Here is a 21,692-nt window from a genome sequence, read left to right as displayed (position 1 = left end):
CCCTCCAAGCCATGGGTCTGGGGATGCTGGGGTTAAAGGCAAGGCTGGTGTCTTCTTTTTTTCCCTGCAAGCCATGAGCCTGGAAATGCTGATGCAAAGAGGTGTGTGTGTGTATGTATGCACCCAGACTTGTTTCCCCATGCTGATACTGTGACCCTTGAGAGAGGTTCAGAGAGGGAGATGTAGAGCGGGAAGTGGTGCTTTGTTTCCCCCTTTAGATCTTTTGTAACATGCCCTCGACTTATCCACGGGTTATATCAAAATTCATGATTTTGGCCTCAAAAACTGCCCTCGACTTATACATGAGGTCTACTTATACATGAGTATATACGGTAATTTAATTATTCCAGTTCCATAAACACTACCCCTTTTTTTAATTACATTGGTATCCGCTGGAGCTTCCAGGATCCCCTTTGGATCCCCTTTGGATACCAAAATCCGTGGGTGCTGAAGGCCAGTTAAATAAAATGGTGTCCTTATATAAAATGATAAAATCAAGATTTGCTATTGAGAATTTATATTTTTAAAAATATACTTGAATCTGTGGATAAAAGAATCCATGGATATGGAGAGTTGACTGTATCTTCTCCCATATAACCTTCTCGGTACAAAAGGTAGGTGTGTGTGTGTGTGTGTGTGTGTGTGTGTCTGTACTTTCAGGGCACCTGTCAATTTACAGTGATGCTATGAATTTCATTGGGTTTTCTTTGGCTAATAATACTCAGAGGTGGTTTGGCCAGTTCCTTCTTCTGAAATATAGCCTATAGTACCTGATATTCATTGGTGGTTTCTCATTCAAGTGCTAACCAGGGCTGACCCTGCTAAGTTTCTAATATCAGATGGGATCTTCTGCCTTAGTGTTGTTGTTGGTGGTGTAGTGCTTTGAGCATTGGACTATGACTCTGGCGACCAGGGTTCAAATACCAGGTGGGTGATCCTGGGCAAGCCACACTCTCTCATCCTCAGAGGACGGTGATGGCTAGCCCCCTCTGAATGCCAAGAAAACCTTATGATAGGGTTGCCATATGTTGGGAATGATTTGAAGGCACACAAAAGCAACAACAATTGGAAGCAGACTTTTATTTTAATTTTCAGTTAACCTCTCCCAATTCATTTGGTTTGTTAAAGCAGTGTTGCTTACTTCTTTTATATACCCACTGCTGTAATAAAAAAAAATACTGATAAGTAGCCGCTCTTTCTTCATTTCCTTAGAGGAAAGTTTGTCCAGAACAATCTCTCCCTCTCATGCTGGCATCCCTGAAGGAGCCCCCAGTCTACCTTGTCTCAAGGTTGGGCCACATCTGTCACTGTAAAGCTAAATCTCCATAAATATCTTTGCACAGAGAAAAGTAAACAGTGAGGAGGTTGTGCATAAAAGGGAGACCTGGAATTTATAGCCATCCTCAATCATTGCTTGCAAAGCAAACAAAAGAGGACTAAATTGTAGGCAGACAGACTGTTCAGCCTGTTTGACTTGTTAACACACAGCAAGTGGCAGATCTAAAATGCTTTATTTGGCAAAGTACTCTCTTTCATATGGGGATAGATATATAGATAAACACACACACATTTGCATCACAATGGTGTCTAGAGTGAAGTCAAAACAGAGCATTAAACAAAAAGGGGGGGAAATGTCTAAGGATTGTGCCCTTGCCAAAGGCAGAGTGCAAGCATGAATACATTGTGATGTCTGAAATGGAGGGGAACTGAGCAGACATTTTCTCTTTCTTTAGAAACCCAGAAATTATGGTTCAGTATCATCTAAAATCCACAAGACAGTGATACCTTTATTGGGCCAACCAAATTGCACATTATATACACTGCAAACTTTAAAAGCTCCACTGGCTTCTTCATCAGGCAAAGGGGTTTAAAATGATATAGGAGGGAAAAGGGAGGGAAATTGGTGATGTTAGTCATAGCCTTGCATTTGGTCAAGATGTTGTGGTTGTAGTACTTAGTTCAGATAGTATGGGAAAGTATTCATGCATGTAGGACTTTCCTCCTTCTGGCCATTTTGATACTGGGAGAAAACTGACTTGAAATTCCATTTGCAAGACAAAAAGCTACTGCCTTTGAGATCTGGGTTGTGAGGCTGAGATGAACCAATATGGTAGAATTCAAAGATATAGCCGTGTTGGTATTAGGTTAGTCTGTAGAATCAGTATGTAGAGAGAGATCTTGTAGCACCTTTGACACTAACTGAAAGAAAGAGACAACCATCGTTAAAACTGGACCTGCAACTTCATTTCCATACACAAAGGATTTGTCATTTGAATTGACATCCCCACATACCAGTGGCATATATATGTTTGTGCTTGGCTTCCACTCCACCAAATGCATCTGAGGAAGTAGACTGAAATCTACAAAAACTCATGCTACCAATTTTTTTCTTTCAGTTAGTCTCAAAGGTGCTACAAGATCTCTTTACGTAATGAACCGATATGGTCATTCATGGATAATCAGAATGGAGTATTACATAGAGATGAAGGCATATCAAAATACTGTGCAATGTATTTGAAGAATTTGAGTACAAGTTACAGAACAGCCGCACAATTACTATGGGTCCTTGGTATCTGTTGGTATTAGGTTCTAGGTAACCCTCATGGATACTAAAATCAGTGGATGCTCAAGGCCCATTCTATAAAATAGCATCACCAAGCAGCACATTCAGTGTGACCAGATGTCCTCCTTTTCTAGGACATGTCCTCCATTCCAACCCTCTAATGAGGAGGAATTCCAAAATGTCCTCCATTTTGAGCAGGACTAAGAAGCATGCATTTACACTTATATTTACTGTAATAACATGATGAAGTATACACATATCCAGAAGTCATTAAAATAAGAAGATCAAATTCCAGGAAATCAAGGAAATTATTTGGAAGTGCATTAATAATAATAATAATAATTATTATTATTATTATTATTATTATTATTATTATTATCCCGCCCCTCTGTGCAACACAACCGGGGCAGCTTACATTACTAGGGTTTGGTTTTTTTGTCACTGTTGTACTGTACTTGTTAATGTAGTGTATTGGATGTCATATGTTTGTTGGTCTAACTGAATACACAAGTTATGTCTTTATGTATTTTAATAAGTAAATTTGCAGGAAAAAATAAAAAAGAATTTACATTTTTAAAATATATATTTGTAACTAAATAAAGCAATTATCCTAAAGTATTCTTATAATTTTACAGTAATCTCTTGGAGTTTATCTTCTTCTTCACCTTCTTCTTCTTCTTTGACTTCCTCATCTTCAGCCTTTTAAGCTGGTGTTTTACTTTAGTTGCATTGGCCTCAGATATACTTTACACTACTACAACAATAACTTATATTTATTTAAAATATGTGTAGGATACATAAAATAACAGCTACAACTAAATGAATGTTGAGTTTTGTTTCTCCTTATCCATATGCAAACTTAAGTAAATAAATTCCTTTCAGCTCTTTTAACTCTTGATTATTCTTTTCTATCAATATGTGTGTGTATACACACACGCACACACACACACTTGTCCCTCCATATTCGTTAGGGTTAGGGGCACAAGACCCCCGTGAATATGGAAAAACTGCAAATAACATAAACACTATGTTTTTACCTAAGAGAACACCTCTCTAGGCATCTCTAGGTCCTTCAGTGCAACTCTGTGGTCAATGTCCGACAGACACTGGCCATAGAACCGCACTGGAGCAGCTACAAAGGCCTAGTAGAGTATCCTGCACAGCATCAGTCAGTCCCACTGTGAACCAGGAAGGAGTCAAAGAAGATTTTGTAATGGAACTCTGCAGGTGTGGAAGGGAATTAATCAATCTTAATTAGTCAGCTTGCTTTGTTGTCATTTATTCAAATAACAGTCCTGGTTAGAAAATCCAGATTTCATCAGTTGGGAATTCCAGGCTTGTGTAACTGTGGCTGTGATTGCAAGATATGGCAACTAAGAGATTTGCAGGAACCCTGCCTTACTTGGGCAAGCTGCATCCTGGTAAAGACTACTTGGTTACTTCCATTTGGAGTGGGAGCTAAAAAAAACCTTGGAGAGTTGTATCATGCAAAACACACAGAACCCATCATTTGTTGTGTTGTGTGCCTTCAAGTCATATCTGACTTATGGCGACCTAAGGCTCTCATTGGGTTTTTTGGACAAGTTTTTTCAGAGGGGTTTTTGCCATTGCCATCCTCTGAGGCCGAGAGTTTGCAACTTGCCCAAGGTTACCCAGTGGGTTTACATGGCTGAGAGGGGATTCGAACCCTTGTCTCCAGAGTCATAGTCCAATCAAACTATTACACCATGCTGGCTCTGGTTGTAGTTTTAGCTGACACAAGCTGTGGAGCAAAGTGCTGTGGTTTGTTGAGCTACTGGATTAACCATGAAGCAAAATAAGCAAGTGCTGAGGGTATAAAGGGAAGGAAGGCACCACAGATGTGTTCCATTGTTGGAGTTACCATATGGTGCAAAACTGCAAATGATGCAGCTGAATCAGGTTCCACAAAAAGAGGCTCCCACAATAAATGAAAAAATTATGTATATGTGTGTGTATGTTTAATGTTTTTTATTTATTGTGGCCTTAAGGCAAACCTATCTTGGCAAGTTTTTTCAGAGGGGTTTTTGCCATTGACATCCCCTGAGGCTAAGAGGATGCAACTTGCCCAAGCTCATTCACAACAATGAGAGACAGCATGGCATTGTGGTTTGAATCTTGACTACGACTCTGGAGATCCAGGTTCAAATCCCTGCTCGAGCATAAAAACCCATTTGGTGACCTAGGGTTGGTTCCCAGCTCAGCCATGAAACCCACTGGGTGGCCTAGGGCAAGTCACACTCTCTCAGCCTCAGGGGAAGGCAATGGCAAACCCCCTCTGAAGATGCTTGCCAAGATGATAGGGTTGCCTTAGGGTCACCATAAGTCAGAAATGACATGAAGGCACACAACATCAATATACAATAATAAAAGTAATAATCATAGTAATAATAGAGGTTAATGATATACAGTATGTTAATCTTGGGAATATGACAAAATTAGAATCTGGTACCTGGTCAATAGCCACACTGTCCACCAAGGTTCACATGATTGTTCTTTTCTTGGTCATGTCAGCTCTCCTGTTCAGACATCCACTGAGAATGAATGCAGCAATGCTCAGTGTAGTGTTGCCAGATGGAGGGTTTTCTCCAAATTTGGAGTCTTTTAAAGGTCTTTTTTGTTTTGTTTTTTGTTTTTGTGGGGGGAGGGAGCAGAATATTAACTGCATAGATTTTGGAGGCAATCCACGTGTCAATTTAAAATGAAATTATACACGTATCATCACTGTGAGCTCATCACATCATTAATTCAGACATCAAACACTATGTTGTTTGTGATAAGTATTAAGGGAATCACCATAGAGTTTTATTTTATTTATGACCAATTATAACGCATCATGTAAAAACAGGCTGAGCTGTTGTAAAGCACATTTTAATCTAAATTATAGTAACAGTGTGCTCAGAGTTTCATCTGTAAGACACAGGTTATCGACTTGCAAAAATTATATTTTACCTTTCAGTGTTGTCTTTCTCTTGGATTTTATGTGTAAAGTCCTGGCTATTTCTAAATACATGCATATTCAGACTGTGAAGCCATAACTCTAATTGCTAGAAGGTCCAGACATTTAGGAGGAAGTGTGGTCAAAGATATTTCTGGACCTGAAGAAAAAACTGTATCCTTGGAATAAATAAGTTGTAATTTTCCCAGTTTGACGGATTGATGTAAATACAGTGGGCCCTTGGTATCCACCAGGATTTTTTTCCAGGACCCTCTGTGGATACCAAAACCTGCAGATGCTCAAGACCCATTAAATTCAATGGCATTGTAGAATGGCGTCCAGTATATACAATGGCAAAATCAAGTTTGCTTTTGGAACTGATATGTTTTAAAAATATTTTCAAGCTCTGGATATTTGGGTATCTGTGGATATGAAGTGCCCTACAATGGGAGGGGATAGTGGAATGAGATGAAGGTGATAAAACAATACAAAGATAAAACACTGGTGACAAGTTGGTTAATGGCATATAAAATTAATTATGGAATTGTCACATTTGCTGAAAGAAAGAACCAGACACGTCAAAGGAAATCAATTATTTATGTTTCAGAACAGAGATGAATGCAGGGGAGAAAGGAAGAGTCTAGTGTGCCTAGGAGCACAACCAGATCAAGTGAAAAGCTGATCTGTTCTTTCCATCTCACCCAAAGAGTAGCCACCCTTAGGGCACATCATACCCTTAGGTCATATCATCAATAGAGCAGGATGGCATAGTATGTCCACAGCAAGAAATAATGAGAGTTTTACTGCCACCCATAAACGTCCAGAAATCACATGAGACAGTGGTCCTTTTATTAGACCAATTTAGCTACCACAAATGCCTCCAGAATTCCTCTCATTGCTGGATGTCAAGTAAAAATAAGACAGAGGCCCGTTACAGACGGGCCTTAAACTATGGACTCAGTCCGTACTAGGGTTAAAAGGCGGCATTGCTTCCGGACGCCCCTAACCCTAGTACGGACTGAGTCCATACAAAATGGCAGTGCCCCTTCCACATGGGGGCTGCCATGACGACATCACGAATGCACCGCCTCCAAACAGGGCGGTGCGGACGTGACGTCGCGCCGCGCGAGGGCGCTCCCTTTCAACAGAGCAGGAAGGAGCTCCGAAACAGAGCTCCTTCCTGGTTTGCATCGCTGGCGCAGCCGTGTGAAGGCTGCACCAGTGACGCAAATCAGAAAGCGGCTGAGTGGCCCCTTTCTGAGAGTCCCCACCGTCATTGGGGTGTCCTTGGGGCTTGAAGCCCTAAGGACACCTCTTTCCAGGCTGCGAGGAAGTGGCCTTTTGCCACTTCCCCGTGGCCTGGAAAGCAGCGGATCGGGGCCCCAGAGGCAGGGAAAGGGCCGGTTACAGGCCGCCCCAAACGGGCGGTCTGTAACGCGCCAGAATCTGTATGGCTTTGTGCTATGCTGCTGGTCATCATTTGGTTCTCCAATAGTGAATTCTGTTCCGTTATTTACTGTGTGAAGATGTCCTTTTTCTTCACCTGTAACCATCAATGACATTGGGTGCAAGGTGGTCTCAAGGAGTCTTATCTTGATCTCATTCATCTTGTGTTTTAACTGTACAATGAATAGCATAATCACAGCAAACAGCAAATTATTCAGCAAACTGAATAATCAAGAAATGATGGGGTTACTATTTTCTCATTTTCAGTGTACAGTTGCCCCTTGGAACTCGCGGGGAATCTGTTCCAGACCCCCCCTGTGAGTTCCGAATCTCATGCATATTCAAGCCCTATAGGCTTGAATAGGGTAGTGGGGAAGGGGGGGGGGGGGAGGTGCGCTGTGTGCACGTGCGCCATTAAGGTTAATGGCAGTTGTCCCTCCACGGATTTCCAAGTCCGCAGATTTAAAGTCTACGGACTTGGAGGGGCGACTGTAGTTTATTTCACTGTTGCCTCCTCTTTATAGCTGTGTTTATTCTCTGGTGGGGAACAGAAGGCTCTTGATTGTTTCAGAATAAAGGTTTTACCAAAAACTCCTTTTTGAGTATTAGGATGCAGATTGGAGGAAGGCAAGTGTGACTTCACTGTCTGCCTTCAGTGTGTTTACCCATTGCCTTCTACAGTACATGGTATGATTTCATTCAGTTAATCAACAGAAAGAAAACAATGTTAATCACTTATTGTGAATATCAATTCTTCTAAGGTTCAGAGGAGGTGCATATATGGCAGAACATCCAGGTAACGTGTCTTTTGTAACTGGCAGCTCTGAAGGTTGTCTATACTGTCATACTTTTACATTCCAGTTCAATTGTTTAATACCAGCCATGTAGCTGAAGCCAGTCCGAGACTGGATATACTTAGCTACTACTGGTTAAGGGGCCCCTTGATGCTAGAATGAGCAACTCTTGTTCTAGTGGTACCAGATCTAAGTTTCAGGCTTGCTTGGACCAGATGTGGACCAGTATGATTATCTGTGTTCTCTCCTCTCAAGGTTTATGAAGTGCTCTTGCTGTCACAAATGTTGCTGAAAACATCATATACTGCAAACTGAAAACCAGGGAAGAAGAGCAGTCCATGCCATCTTCGTTCTCTGTATTGAACATGACCTGAAGTTGATTATCTTATTGATTGGTGAAATAAAATGATCCACTATGAGTTGCAGCCACCTTTTGATAAGGCTAAATCATTACAGGGGACAGGAATGTAATACAGCTTGCATGTTAGAGACTGTACTAGAATCTATGTGGCCTTGAAATAGGCTTTGTTGTTGTTGGTAACTGCTAGTCAAATCAACTTCAACCTATGGTGACCCTATTAGTGAGATACCTTGAAGTCTCCCTATCATCAACAGCCCTGCTCAGATCTTGCAGACTCAGAGTTGTGGATTCCTTGATTGAGTCTATCCATCTATAATGTAGTGTTTCCTAACGTTGAGTCTACTTTGCTAAGTATTATTGTCTTTTCTTCTTGCCTTGTCTTCTCTGATATGGCCAAGTGGGTGCCATTTCCACTCCTGTCATGAGTGATCCCCATTGTGACAGGCAGAAGCAGGATCCCTGTTGCAATCCCACTTCAAGATGCAGGTTACTTGCAAGAGGGGAGGTGGGGAATGGTAGCCAGCTGCTTCTTGAGCGATAGGGGAACTAAACCCCTGACAATCACAGCAGCTGCGGCCCATTAAAGTGGGGATTAGGGAAATGGACAGGTGTTGCTCACCTGAACTGTGTTTCTTCGGGTGGTCATCGGCGAATTCACAACAATGGGTTATTTCTGGCGCATGCGCCGCACAAACTTGGAAACTTCTAGAATCTCTGGGCCGAAAGTCATGTAATTTCTGCAGTCTCTCTTTGCAACTTTTTTGTCGGTAGCCCCGCCCATCCGTATATAAAGCCCCTGGGGGCCGCTCCTCTTCAGTTCCGAATGAGCCGCAAACAGCGCGACTAACAGCGTTGTTAAAGTGAGCAGGACAATGAGGGGAAGGATGGGTGGGTTTGTGTGGATTCGCAGATGACCACTCGAAGAAACACAGTTACAGGTGAGCAACCTGTCCTTCTTCTCGTTGTCTTGCGAATCACACAAATGGGTTAGACTAGCGAGCTGTGGTCAATGGAGTAGGAGTGTCAGAGAATCAACAATGAAACATCAACAATAAAGTATGTAAACCAAACAACTGTTGTAATTTGACAGTGCCAAGGTTTCAGGATTTATGCATGGCAGAGATAACACTGCCCTCCCAAAAGCTGCTTCCTTTGCCTGGCCTGGCATCCAGCCTATAGTGTTTTATAAATGTTGGTGGCTGGGGGACCAGACAGCAGCTTTTGCATACATCCTCTGTGAGTCCCTGTTAAAAAAGACCAGGATGCTGATACCGCCTGGTGCGGGGCTCTAACCCGGCCTGGCAAGGCTTATCCGCCAGTTCGTGCAGAGGTGGATGGTGTGGACACCCATTTGGAGAACCTCTGCAGTGAACTGGCAGCCCCCCTTTCTTGGCTTCGGGTAGCACACAAACAGTCTCTCCGAATGCCTGGAAGCCGACGTTCTGTCCAGTAAAATGCCAGTGCCCTGCGGACATCCCGGGCATGGAGCTGACGTTCAAATCTGGTGGTCGGGTTAGGAGCCAGAGTGGCGCAAAACAATGTCTGGTTCTATTGAAAAAGCAGACCACCACCTTTGGCAAAAGTAATGTCAGTACGGAGAACCACCTTGTCTTTGTGGGAAACGAGAGAAGAAGAAAGGTTGTCCATTCTAAGGGCCACACAACTCACCGGCCCGTCGGGCTAGTGTTATAGCTACCAGAAAGGCTGTCTTCCAAGTAAGAAGTCTAAGGTCCGTGGTAGCTTTAGGGTTCAAAGGGCTGGAGACTAGACGAGCCAGACAGTGTTTAGATCCCACTGCGGCAGGGGGTCAGGACCGGCGGGTGCAAATTATTAAATCCCTTAAGGAACCTCTTTATAAGAGGGTCCCTAAATAAGGAGGGTTTGTCCCGAAACAAATAGTGGGAAGAGATGGCAGGACAGGTAGTATTTAATAGACTCAAGGAGAGACCTGCCTCAGCCAGAGTCATGAGGGAAGTCCGCGGACTGCCGGATGGAAACACGGGATGGGTGATTTCCTTGGTCTGTTCAAAAGGCAAGGAAAATGTCCCATTTGTAAGCATAGGACCTTTGGGTAGAAGGTCTCTGAGCTGCTTGTTATTTTCCTGTACCCCTGGGCGGGAGCGAAGTCAGGATCGACCTCCCATGCCACCAATTGGGAGAGAACTGCCATCTCTGGATTGTGAACTTGCCCGTCGTGTAGGGAAAGTAGATCGGTCCGGTGCTCTAGGCGAAGATGATCCCGGGGCCCGTTGAAGCAGAGGGGCCCAACCATGGTTGTCTGGGCCACCATGGGGTGATCAGGATCGCATTCGTGGAATCTATCCACATTGCTAGTACCTGGTCACTAGGTGGAGAAAGGGGGGAAATGCATCAAAGAAGTGGGTTTTGTCCATGAAATTGGAAAGCATTCCCCGAGAGCCCGGTGCACGAACCCGTGAGGCAATATTTGTTCCAGTTGGGCATTGTGGGGGAAGCAATAGGTCCACCACGGTGTGCCCCACCGTTGAAAGAGAAGGAGACTACATCTGGGTGTAGTCTCCATTCGTGAACATGTCGTTGGAGATCGGCTCAGTTGATCTGCCAGGTCGTTTTTCGTCTCCTGGAAGATGGATGCACTGAAGCAGGATGCTGTGTTGGATTACACCATTCCCAGGACCTCGAAGTGTGGTCTAGGGCAGTCTTTGATCTCGTACCTCCTTGTTTGTTGAGGTAGAACATAGTTGTGGTGTTGTCCGTTAAGAGGAGCACCCACTTTGTTGAGAGTAGACTCGAAAGGCCCTGAGTGCTTTTTCCACCGCTAGCATTTCCAATGCGTTGATGTGGGAGATTTGACTCCTTGTGAGTCCAATTTGTCCTTGACGGTCAGACCCATCGCGTGGGCTCCCATCCTTGTAGGGAGCATCCGTATTCAAGGTTATCTCTGGCTGGGGTGGAGTGAGAAAGGGCAATACCGGAGCATAACGTTGTCCGGCGGAGAGCCACCATTTCCAGGGAAGTTTGGACCTCTTGGGATGGTGAGGATCTTGTCGGGATGGTCCCTCACTGGATCGAAGGTGGCAGGAAACCAAAGATGTGTACAGGTCTGAGGCGGCAAGTCTTGCCCAAGACGCTGACAAAAGTGTGGAAGGCTAAGTGTCCCCATTGGCCACCTGTACTACACGGGCTGGTAGATGTCTGTACCGTAGGCAAGCTTGTATGGCAATCGCCAGGGGTTTGAAACCTGGATCGTGGAGGTAGGCTTGGCTGACCTGAGTCCAGAAGCGTTCCTATAAAATCGATCTGCCTGGATGGAGTCAAATGGACTTTCGCGGTTGACTCGAAGTCCCAATGATGCCAGAAGATCTTGGGCCAAAGTCCATCTGGTGCTGGAGGGACTCCTTGGACGATGCGGTGAATAGCCAAATCGTCCAGGTAAGGAACAGACTATAATCCCTTGTCGACGAAAGGTTAAGTGACGACGGGGGCCATACATTTTGTGAAAAACTCTCGGCGCTGCATGACAGAACCGAAGGAAAGAACCTTGTATCGAAAGAAATCTGTTCCGACGGTGAAGGGCAAGGAATCTGCGATGATCGTCTCGTATCGCGCTATGAAATAGGCGTCCTTCAAGTCGGCGTGGCGAACCGCAGAAGTTCTTCTGCAAGAGTGGTGATAGAGCGGAGAGTTCCATCCTGAAGCGTTTGTACACTATGAAGGAGTTTAGTGCACGCAAGTCCAAATAGGCCTAAGGCTTCAGGTTTTTTAGGGACAAATAAAGTACTTAGAGAAGAAGCGTATCGAGCCTGAGAAGTGTGTACGGGCTCGATAGGCCTTGTCCAAGAGGGAGCGCACTTGTCGAGAAGGGTGTCCGCGAGGGGACGGTGGTAATAATAGCTCCGGTGGTCGGGGAGCTCAGAAAACTCTAGGGCGTAACCCTCTTCGAACTATGTTGAGAGCCAAGAGTCTGTAGTAAATGGTGCCAGGTGTTAAAAAGGGCCGAGGGTTATGGTTATTGTTTGGCGAGAGAAGAAGGAAACAAGTGCGCAGGGAAGGCTTCAGAATCGTTTCTTGCCTCTTGCGTCTTTCTTTTTGTAGCCCTGCCTGATAGCGGTTTTTTGAGGCTGTTGGCGACGGTCCTGGTGGGATGGGTGAACGAGGACGCCCGCCTTGATGACCAGGATCCTGGGGTTGGAATTGTCGTTCGGGCTGGTGAAACCGTTGTTGACCATGATGGAACCAGCTACGCTGACCGCTGAGTAACATTGTCTTTGGGGTCTAGGCTGGATGTAGACATGCCGTGTTTCTTGGCTGCTGTCTTCATTCTGTATCTAAAGCTCAGTTTTTCATCGGTTCTTTGTTAAAGAGACCGGATTATCAAAGGGCATATCCTCAATTGCTGCTTTGGCTGTGGTGTTAAATCCGAGGGAACGTAGCCAAGCATAGCGTCGGGAGCCACGGAGCCAGAGGAATCTTAGAGGAGCAGTCAGCTAGAATGTCTCGCGAGATATTCTGCTGGCCTCCTACTGAGTTGTACCTCATTACGGATGGCACACATGATCCTCTTCTTGTCCTCTGGGAGGTCACTGAGGACAGGGTTCATTTCTCTCATAAGGAGTTGAACGTAGGCCCCCATACATGCAGCATAATTGGCAATTTTTTATGTCACAACCGCAGCAGAGGCGTTAAAAACTTTTTTGCCAGACCGCTCGATTTTTCCTATTCTCCTTGTCCATCGGTGTGTCGAGGAGGGGCGTGCGGCAAAGGAAGTCTGAGAAAACCTTCTACAATGCGAGTTGGGTTGGGGTATTGGTTTAAACAACCAAGTCGGTCCCGAGGGTGTGACCCTGTAGAGGTTCTCTATCTTTCTGGATTTATGTAGAGGCTATCGACAGCCGGTGTGTATCCCAAGACCTCTTGGCAATTTTTCCAGAGAGGGCAAGAAGCCAGGGACGGCGGAGAGGAGCAGGAGCACAGGCCATGGATACGGCGTTTCTAATGGGTCGACGTGCGTCGCTCTCAGGATTGGACACCATCCCGTTTGAGGGCGTCGGCCATTCTGATGACTTTAATCCGAGAAACAAGAACGGACATCGTCTGTTGGCGATGGGGCATCCGGCTCGCCAAAGGCCCATAGACGTTCAACCTCTGGCTGTAACCGACGGGAAAGAAGAAACAGGCGAGCGAGAGCGAGAGATGGACGGAGATCTACTGTCCCTATGACTCGGTTGCCATGATCTCTAGATGGAGAGAGCGACGCCGGGCGTCAGGTAGTTTTGAGAGAAGCGGGGCCTCATTCTCGTAGGCCTGGGGCACTTTACGGCGGAGATGGTCTGCGTCTCCACCGGCAGCAAGTATTGGCCCCGTATGGTAATCAAATACAGGTCAGGATAGAAGTCGAAAAGTCTCTATCCGGCTGGTCATAGCCTGGGGAACGGTTGCGGCGGTTTCCATCCAGGGCTTCGTCCAGCCTCCGTTCCAATGTAGCTCTATCCCTTATGGGGGGTAAGGGCCTTATCCCGTGTTGTACGGGATGGTGAGGTCCCGCCCCATCCCGTCGGGGAACGGGAGGATGGTGACCGAGAGGGCTGTCTCTGCCTCTGCGGAAGAGCGTGGTGCATCTGAGTCCGGAATTCACCTTCGGACTGTGTGAGTCACCCCACATGGACAATCTCTAAGTTCAAGGATTGGACCGAGATGGTGAGAAGAAAATCAGGACCTTGGTTCCAGGGCGGAGGAGCTGAGCCAGAGGGCAAAACTCCGGGAGATGGTGGCACGCTGGACGTGAGTCCAGTGGGGAACCGACACCGTGCTTGGAGGGCCTCTACGCCTGGTCTTTGGCGGCGGGGCACGCCGATCTGGCTCTCCTGGCCTCCGTCCTTCCTTCGGAGCCCTCGGGGGCTTTTGTTTGTTGCCATGAGCCCTTAGAGGCTTGTCAGCCTTAGATTTTGGGGGTGTCCGAAGTCGAAGGCTGATGGCTTCGGATGTCGTAGGACGAAAAAAAACCTTGTGCATAGAGCCGCCTTAAGCTTTGGTCTCTATTTTTTAATGCTTGGCAGTCATAGACTTCAAGAATTGGCAAGTCCCAGGAATATGGCCTCCCCAGGCACAAGACACATTTGTCATGTCCGTCCGACATAGGGAATTTGGCCTCCGCCATTTAATGCATGCGGAATGAGGCCATAGCGGTTGGCAAGCCGTTACCAGGTGGCGACAAGAGAGTGGTCAGTGCGGTCTGTGGTCAAACGAGAGAGGGAGTGATGAAAAACAAGTCCAATTCGTGATCCAAGAGTGGTCAAGTCCGGTCTTGGTCAACTGTCCGTAATGGTCAGAGATTCTAAATCTAACAAAGCGAAGTTCCTCGAGCTGCTTGCGCGGCGGAATGAAGGAACTGAAGAGGGAGCGGGGCCCACCAGGGGCTTTATATACAGGTGGGCGGGGCTAACCGCCAAAAAAGTTGCAAGAGACATGCAGAAAGTTACCATGACTTTCTTGCCCAGGATTCTAGAAGTTTCCGAGTTGCTGCGCATGCGCAAAGAAAAATAACCATTTGTGTGATTCGCAGAGACCACGGGGGAAGAAGAAACACAGTTCCTACATGGTCCCTAAACTAGGAGAAATACAAACAGTCACAAGTGCTTCCGGATACCACAGTCATGACTGAGATAGGATTCAAGACATCATCATCATCATCATGAGAATTTCTAACACATTTCAATAATGTTCAAACATCCATCTTTGCCAATGTATTAAAACACCAAGAAATGGAAAAGCAGGAAAAGTAGATGCTACTTTCCCAGCTATTTGCATGCCCATAGAAACATACAAACCAATGCAATACGTAAGTAAAAATATCGGCTAAGAAGCATGCTTTGTAGACTTCAGTGGACTCACGCAGGAGAAGCTAAGGAAACATACTGCATTTATAACACAATTAGCAACTGGGTTTCTAGATTAAAAGAAAGATTCTACCGCTCTCATGAGAAACCAAAGAATTCCCATGCAAAAAGCTGAAGAGTTTCTTCTTCAATGACTTTTAAACACACAAACTAAAGGTCCAACGCAGGACTGCAGAAAATAATCCAATTTGAGACTAAATGCTAGGGAATTCTGGGGGACTGTCATTTTGTGAGACATTTAGCCTTCTCTGTCAGAGAGCTTGGTGCCACAATAAACTACAATTCCCAGGATTTCCTAGCACATGAGCCAGGGCAGTTAAGTGGTCTCATACTGATTTTATTTCTGCAGAGTGTTTTCACCCGTGAGAAAGTATGACTAAGAACAATTGAAATAGTTAAAGAATTCCCATATCTAGGATCATACATTGACAAATTAGAGACTGACAGTCAAGAAAAGAAAGAGAAGCCTAGGAATGGGAAAGGCAGCTATGACAAAAAACTGGGAAAAGATACTGAAGAGCAAAGACCTATAACTGAGCATGAAAGTCAGAATCATCCAGGCCATTGTATTCTCAATTCCCATGTACAGACAGTGATGGAAGCAGCAGACAGAAAGAAAATAAACTCATGTGAAATGTGGTGCTGGAAGAAGAGTACTTAGGATACCATGGACACGCAAGAGACAAAAAATTGGGTTCTTGAACAGATCAGAACAGGGCTTTCTTGGAAGCCAAAGGGAGAGCTCGACAGATGGGCAGCTAAACACTGTCTCTTTTAGCATAGGATCGTTGCTGTGGCAGCCACATGCCACAGCAACAATCCATTCCCCTTCAGGAGCAAAAAAGAAGCTGCTCTAAGTAGTTTCCTGGAAGGGGTGCCATAGTGGCGCTTGTGCACCATGATGATGCCCCTTTTGCACCCGTGCATCATAATGGTGCACCCCATATGGACAGGTGTGTGCCATAATGGCACATTTGTGGCAGAACTAGGGCTGGGGGCTTGTGGACACTCAGCCCTGTTCAGCCCTACTCCACAGTCAGGCTGACACAAAATGTTGGTCTTTACTGCCCCAAAGATGATCAACTTGAGGACTATTGTAATTTGGCCACAATGAGAAAGCATGGCATCACTGAAAAAAGACAATATGCTAGGAAAGGTAGAGGGTAGAAGAAAGGGAGGAAGACCACACAACCAGATGGATATAACTCAACCGGGAGGTTGTGGGCAAGGCTGCAGGATCTGGGCAAGGCAGTGGAGGAAGGATAGGATTCGTGGAAAGATGTCTTCATCCATGAGGTCGCCATGAATTGGAACCATCTGGAAAGCCAGCTAACACAACAACAAAGGCAGCAACTCCTCTCTGTAAGTCTCCTGCAAAGGGATGTACGTGTTCTGGGCGCCACAATTCAAAAAGGACATTGGAAAACTGGAGCGTGTCCAAAGGAGGGCAACTAAAATGGTGATGAAGTCTGGAAACCTTGCCCTATGAGGAACGACTCAGGGCGCTGGGAGGTTTAGCCTGGAGAAGAGAAGGTTAAGAGGTGAGTATGATAGCCCTATTTAAATACTTGAAGGGTGTCATATTGAGGAGGGAGCGAGCTTGTTTTCTGCTGCTCCAGAGACTAGGACCCGGAGCAATGGATGCACGAGATGCAGGAAAAGAGATTCACCTCAACCTTAGGAGGAATTTTCTGACAGTAAGGGCTGTTCGCGTGGAAACACATTCCTCGGAGTGTAGTGGAGTCTCCTTCCTTGGAGGTCTTCAAACGAGGCTGGATGGCCATTTGTCGGCGATTGCTTTGACTGGATTTCCTGCATGGCAGGGGGTTGGACTGGATGTCCCTTGCGGGTCTCTTCCAACTCTATGATTCTATGATTCTACAAACCTCCTTGGAAATACTGTTTGTACCAAAACACTGGGATGCATAAGTAAATAACTATTTTTTTTTAAGGAGGCAGGTGATTGATGACCTGGATGTAAGGCCAAAAGCGTATGTCATATTAAAACCGGGGGGGTGTTTCCTACCACAATCTATGGTGAAAAGGTGGGGATAATGATGTGATGTTTAAAGAAGACCCCATTTTGCTAATTTCCCAACCATCCCAAATGTTGTTGAAACTAAAAACACCCATGACCCTTACCATTGCCTCTGTGGTCTAGGGTAGACCACGAACATGTAATCCATATTGCCCAGGCTGCGTACATCTTTTCCACTGTTAAGATAGAGCCACCAACCGAACTGTTAGTAGTTGGAAAAAACAATCCAAGCAGATTCATTGGTGTTTTACTTTTTCAAACAACAGCACCATATCTTCACTTGCTTCATAGCTGGAAAAGGAGCCAGGTTGGTGGTATTGTGTGTGTATAGTATTAGCCGGTTAAGCCTTGTGTAATTTTGTAGGGAAAGGCCAGAGGTTTTCAGGGAACTGTCATCTTCACTGGCTGTTGAGTAACCTAGCTAGGACTTGTTACTGGAATGGTGAAGTAAATAAATCAGGGAAGAAGGACAAAATTCGCCTATCAGCAAACCAACTTTTTTACAATTTTAAGGATATAGCAGAGATGTTTAAAAACAGTCCCACTAACAAAAAAAATAAGTTGAAATATTGACGCAGCAACCCTGGTTCAGCTAGTTGTTATTGGCAACTAGTAATTGACACTGACAGTCTTTATTATGGTCAATAGATCTGTCAAGGTACCATAAAAACTGAAAAACATATAATGGAAAGATTACACGTAACATAAAATCAATATGAAATAAAAGGTTTAATTAAAATGCAGAACGTTATAATACAGCTAAAAGATCAGTATAACTACAAATTACAAAAAAACTTAAAAAATTTCAATAACAATTTTTAAATAATGTTTTTAATACATTTCTTTGTAAAATTTCAACACAAGCATACAAACCACTTTCTACATCTAGACTCAACAATAACAGCCATAATAAACTTATAAACAAACAGACAAACAAATAACATTTAGCCCTATAAAACCCAATATCCTTACTCATGCAAAACACATCCATCCACTTTAAACACTTCCTCCTCATGCAAACTTCCGCACCCCCCTAACCCTAGTACGTAGTCAATACGTATAATACGGCGGTGGCCATTCCACAACAGCTGCCGCCATATTGATTGTAGCGGACGCTTGTGCGTCCCGCACATTGCGCAGCGCTTATGACGTCGCGAGTGAGCCATTGGCGCCTCGTGGCGTTCATACCGCCGCCGCAGGGAAGAAGCTCCATTTTGGAGCTCTTTTTGCTCTGCGAGGGAGTCACGCGGTTTGGCTGCTGCGGCTCCCTTGCGGAGCAAGCAGCAGCACCGGCAGACCGCCGCAAAGCAGCGGTCTGTTAACACTCCATTTTTCTTAACATCTACCTTGCCTAAATAATCCTTACCTTTTTCCTATATTAGTGTATGTCTCTCCCTTCACATTTCCTTCAATCAGCTCCAAGTTAATGTGTTCTTTGTCCCATATTTTATAATTAAATCCCACATCATCTTCTGTCATTATATCTTTTTCTTCTTTCATTCTTCTCTCATATCCAATAACTTGTTTAACCAGTCCTCCATTGGAGGGTTGAGTTGTTGGTTTCCATTTTTGTACAAAGTAGAGTTAGCGGCCACACAACCGTAACTTTTAAATGATGTAACTGTTTTTAATTTTAAAATTTACACATTTTATGTATTGTTTTTAAATTGTATGTTTTAAATCTGCTGTTTGCTGCCTTGAGTTCCATATATTTGGAGAAAAGGCGGGATATTATTACTATCATTATATTTTTTGAGTTCCCACCCTTTTCCCGGACTGGGGGATCAGCGCGGTCACAGCATTAAACGGTAGGTACAATTAAAAACATTTTTAAAAAAAGTACATTAAAAAAAAACAATTAAATTATTACGTATTATAAAAACGATAGCTATTTAAAAGAATAAAATACTTTATATATAAAACTGTATCACAATTTTAAACTGGCCCAACCTCTTTAAACGCCTGTGTGAACAGGTAGGTCCTTCACCTGCTGGCGGAAGGCCATCAAGGAGGGAGCCGTTTTTGATCTCCCTGGGTTAGGGGAGTTCCAGCAGTTTAGGGGCAGCCACCTGAGAAGGCCCCTCTCTTGCGGTCCCCACCAACCGTGTTTGTGATGAGGGTGTTGGGACAGAGGGACAGGGCTTCTCCAGAGGAATCTCAGACCGTCCAGGCCAGTTCATGCCAGGAGAAACCAGTCTGCCAAATAGTGTGGACCTGAGGCAATGTAGTGCTTTGTAGGTAATAAAGCAGCACCTTGGATTGTGCCCGGAAACAAACTGGCAGCCAATGAAGCTGTTTCAATAGGGGCGGTTGTATGGTCTCTGTAATCTGCCCCTATTAACAGCCTGGCATAGCTCTGTGGGCCATTATAAAGTTCTGAGCACTTTTCAAGACAGGCCCACATAGAATGCATTACAGTGATCCAAACCAGGATGCAAATAAAAGCATGTGTCTAGGCTAGACCTGACACCTCCAGGAACGACATGTCAGTTATTCAAGTTCACGTTTTTGATGCAATTATGCCTTAATTTAATTTACTAGTGCAAAAACTGGTATTGCAAAAGCACTTTGAGACTAATTGAAAGAAACTGGTAGCAATGAAGATTGTAGACTTGAGCCTACTTCTTCAGACACGGCTATTGTCTTTTGTATTCAAGGGCAAAACTTTGTTACCTATTGTATGTCTTCAAGTCGTTTCTGACTTATTAGGATCTTTAAGGTGAGCCGGTGGTTTCTTGGCAAGATCTTTCAGAGGGGTTTGCCTTTGGTTTTTTTTTTTTTGAGCTTGAGAGTAGTATGTGACTTGTCCAAGAGAATTCTGGGGGTTTCCACGGGCAATGGAGATTCGAACCCTGTTCTCCAGAGTCTAGTCCAAAGCTCTAACCACTATAACTATGCTGGCGCCTAGTTGCTGAGTAGAGCTTAACCTAGCAAATCTAGAATAAGTCAACAGCTATGTACTAACCATTAACTTGATGAAACTATTTTAGCAGGGAGTTGCAACCAGGTTTAAGGCAATCTGCTCAAAGCTCTTTTGCTGTAACCATGGGAATTTAAAACATGATTTAACTTTGGCTAGATCCTGCCACTCAATAAAGGTTTTGCAACAGATCGAGCAGATAAATCCAGATGACCTTGGGGCAGGACTTTTTAAAGCTTTTATCACTATAATACAGAAAGCACCCAGGTGTCTGCTGGCCCTGTTGCCTTGCTTACCTGGAGTTTGACAACCTTCTGTTGACCTTAGAATTTTTTTCACAATTTATTCAGTCTCTTTGGCAGCTTTTTCCTAACACTATGTGCTGCCATGCTTTAGTGTTGTTTTTTTAAAAGTCTCCTTTATGTAAGAATACAATGTTCAGAAGATAAATTGGGGTTTCTGCAATGCAAAGATAACAAAGGAACATCAAAAAGGTCCTACCCGGTCAGACAGAAGGTCAGTCTAGCTTAGCATCCTGCTAAACCACAGCAGTCAACTAGATGTTTAGCACAGATTAAGCCATCAAGGAAACACGTATTCTATATTTCTAATTGTGAACTCATGGAACTGCATCATCTATACACAAACGGAGGGGACAGGTGTAAAAAAATTAGAAAACTATTAATTTATCTAATATAACAAAGTTCATGAAGACTGTGCTTGTTTATTGGACGCAGAACACTGATGGCCAAGTTAAGAACTGATGAACAATCCTGGAAGTGAGTATGGCTGGCTGGTTAGTATCTTCAGCAGGAATATTTCATATGTATGAGAGCCATGACAGAGCTATGATCCTTGATTTTGTCCAGTTATGCACTTTCCTTAGTGCAGTACTTCTCAAATAGTGGGGCGGGGCCCCCAGGGGGGGCGCGAGGCTCCGTAAAGGGGGGCGCGAGGCTCAGGATACAGTGTTATGCAGAAGTGTACTTATAACAATTGTATAGACAAATGATACTATTTACAGTCGCGCGGGGAGCACGAAATGTTTTCTTCTTCCTAGGGGGGCATGACAGAAAATAATTGAGAAGCACTGCCTTAGTGGCAGATGAGCATTAATATTTTAATAAACAAAGCCTAGGACTATTCAGCACTGCCAGTCTTCCAGGTCCTAGGGAGTTAAGGAAGTCATTTAGCTTTAAGTTCACTGGCAAATGAGGCTCAACTGGCACTTTATTCTCATAATCTTCTGTATTCCCTGAATTCTCTTATGCATTCTCATAATACAATGGGCCCTTGGTATCTGCTGTGGTTTGGTCCCAGGAGCCCATGGATACCAAAATCCATGGAAGGCCAAGTCTCTTTATATATAATGATATAGTAAAATATTGTCCCTTATTTAAAATGACAAAATCAAGGATTGCTTTTGGATTTTTTTGTCTGAATATTTTCAAGATGTGGATGATTGAATCCATGGATACAGAAGGCCAGCTGTAGTCTGACAGACTCCAATTGACTGAATATTACTGAATGATCCCCCAGCCTGAGTGGGGATTTGAATCTAGCCTTTTGGGTCAAAATCCAACCATCTTAACTACTGTGCAGAACTGACCATTGCCTTCATACTGGGTGCTTCCCAGGACGTCTGTTGCAACGAACTACATGCAGTTTATTTTATTTTAAAATGATGTACACTGTGCCTTCATCCCCAAAAAGATTTCAGTACAATACAACAAAATAAC

General features: G+C 44.4%; 1 protein-coding gene across 1 annotated transcript in view; it reads left to right on the top strand.

The window, feature by feature from the left end:
* The window catches only part of GTF2E2 (general transcription factor IIE subunit 2), a 333,455-nt gene that overhangs the window by 31,115 nt on the left and 280,648 nt on the right, over nucleotides 1–21,692 (top strand). The gene's annotated exons all lie outside the window — the stretch shown is intronic.

The sequence above is a fragment of the Sceloporus undulatus genome, chromosome 2 (genome assembly GCF_019175285.1).
Source record: "Sceloporus undulatus isolate JIND9_A2432 ecotype Alabama chromosome 2, SceUnd_v1.1, whole genome shotgun sequence".
Classification (NCBI taxonomy): domain Eukaryota; kingdom Metazoa; phylum Chordata; class Lepidosauria; order Squamata; family Phrynosomatidae; genus Sceloporus; species Sceloporus undulatus.
The sequence above is the reverse complement of the archived record's forward strand: the minus strand, read 5'-3'. Positions and strand labels throughout refer to the sequence as shown.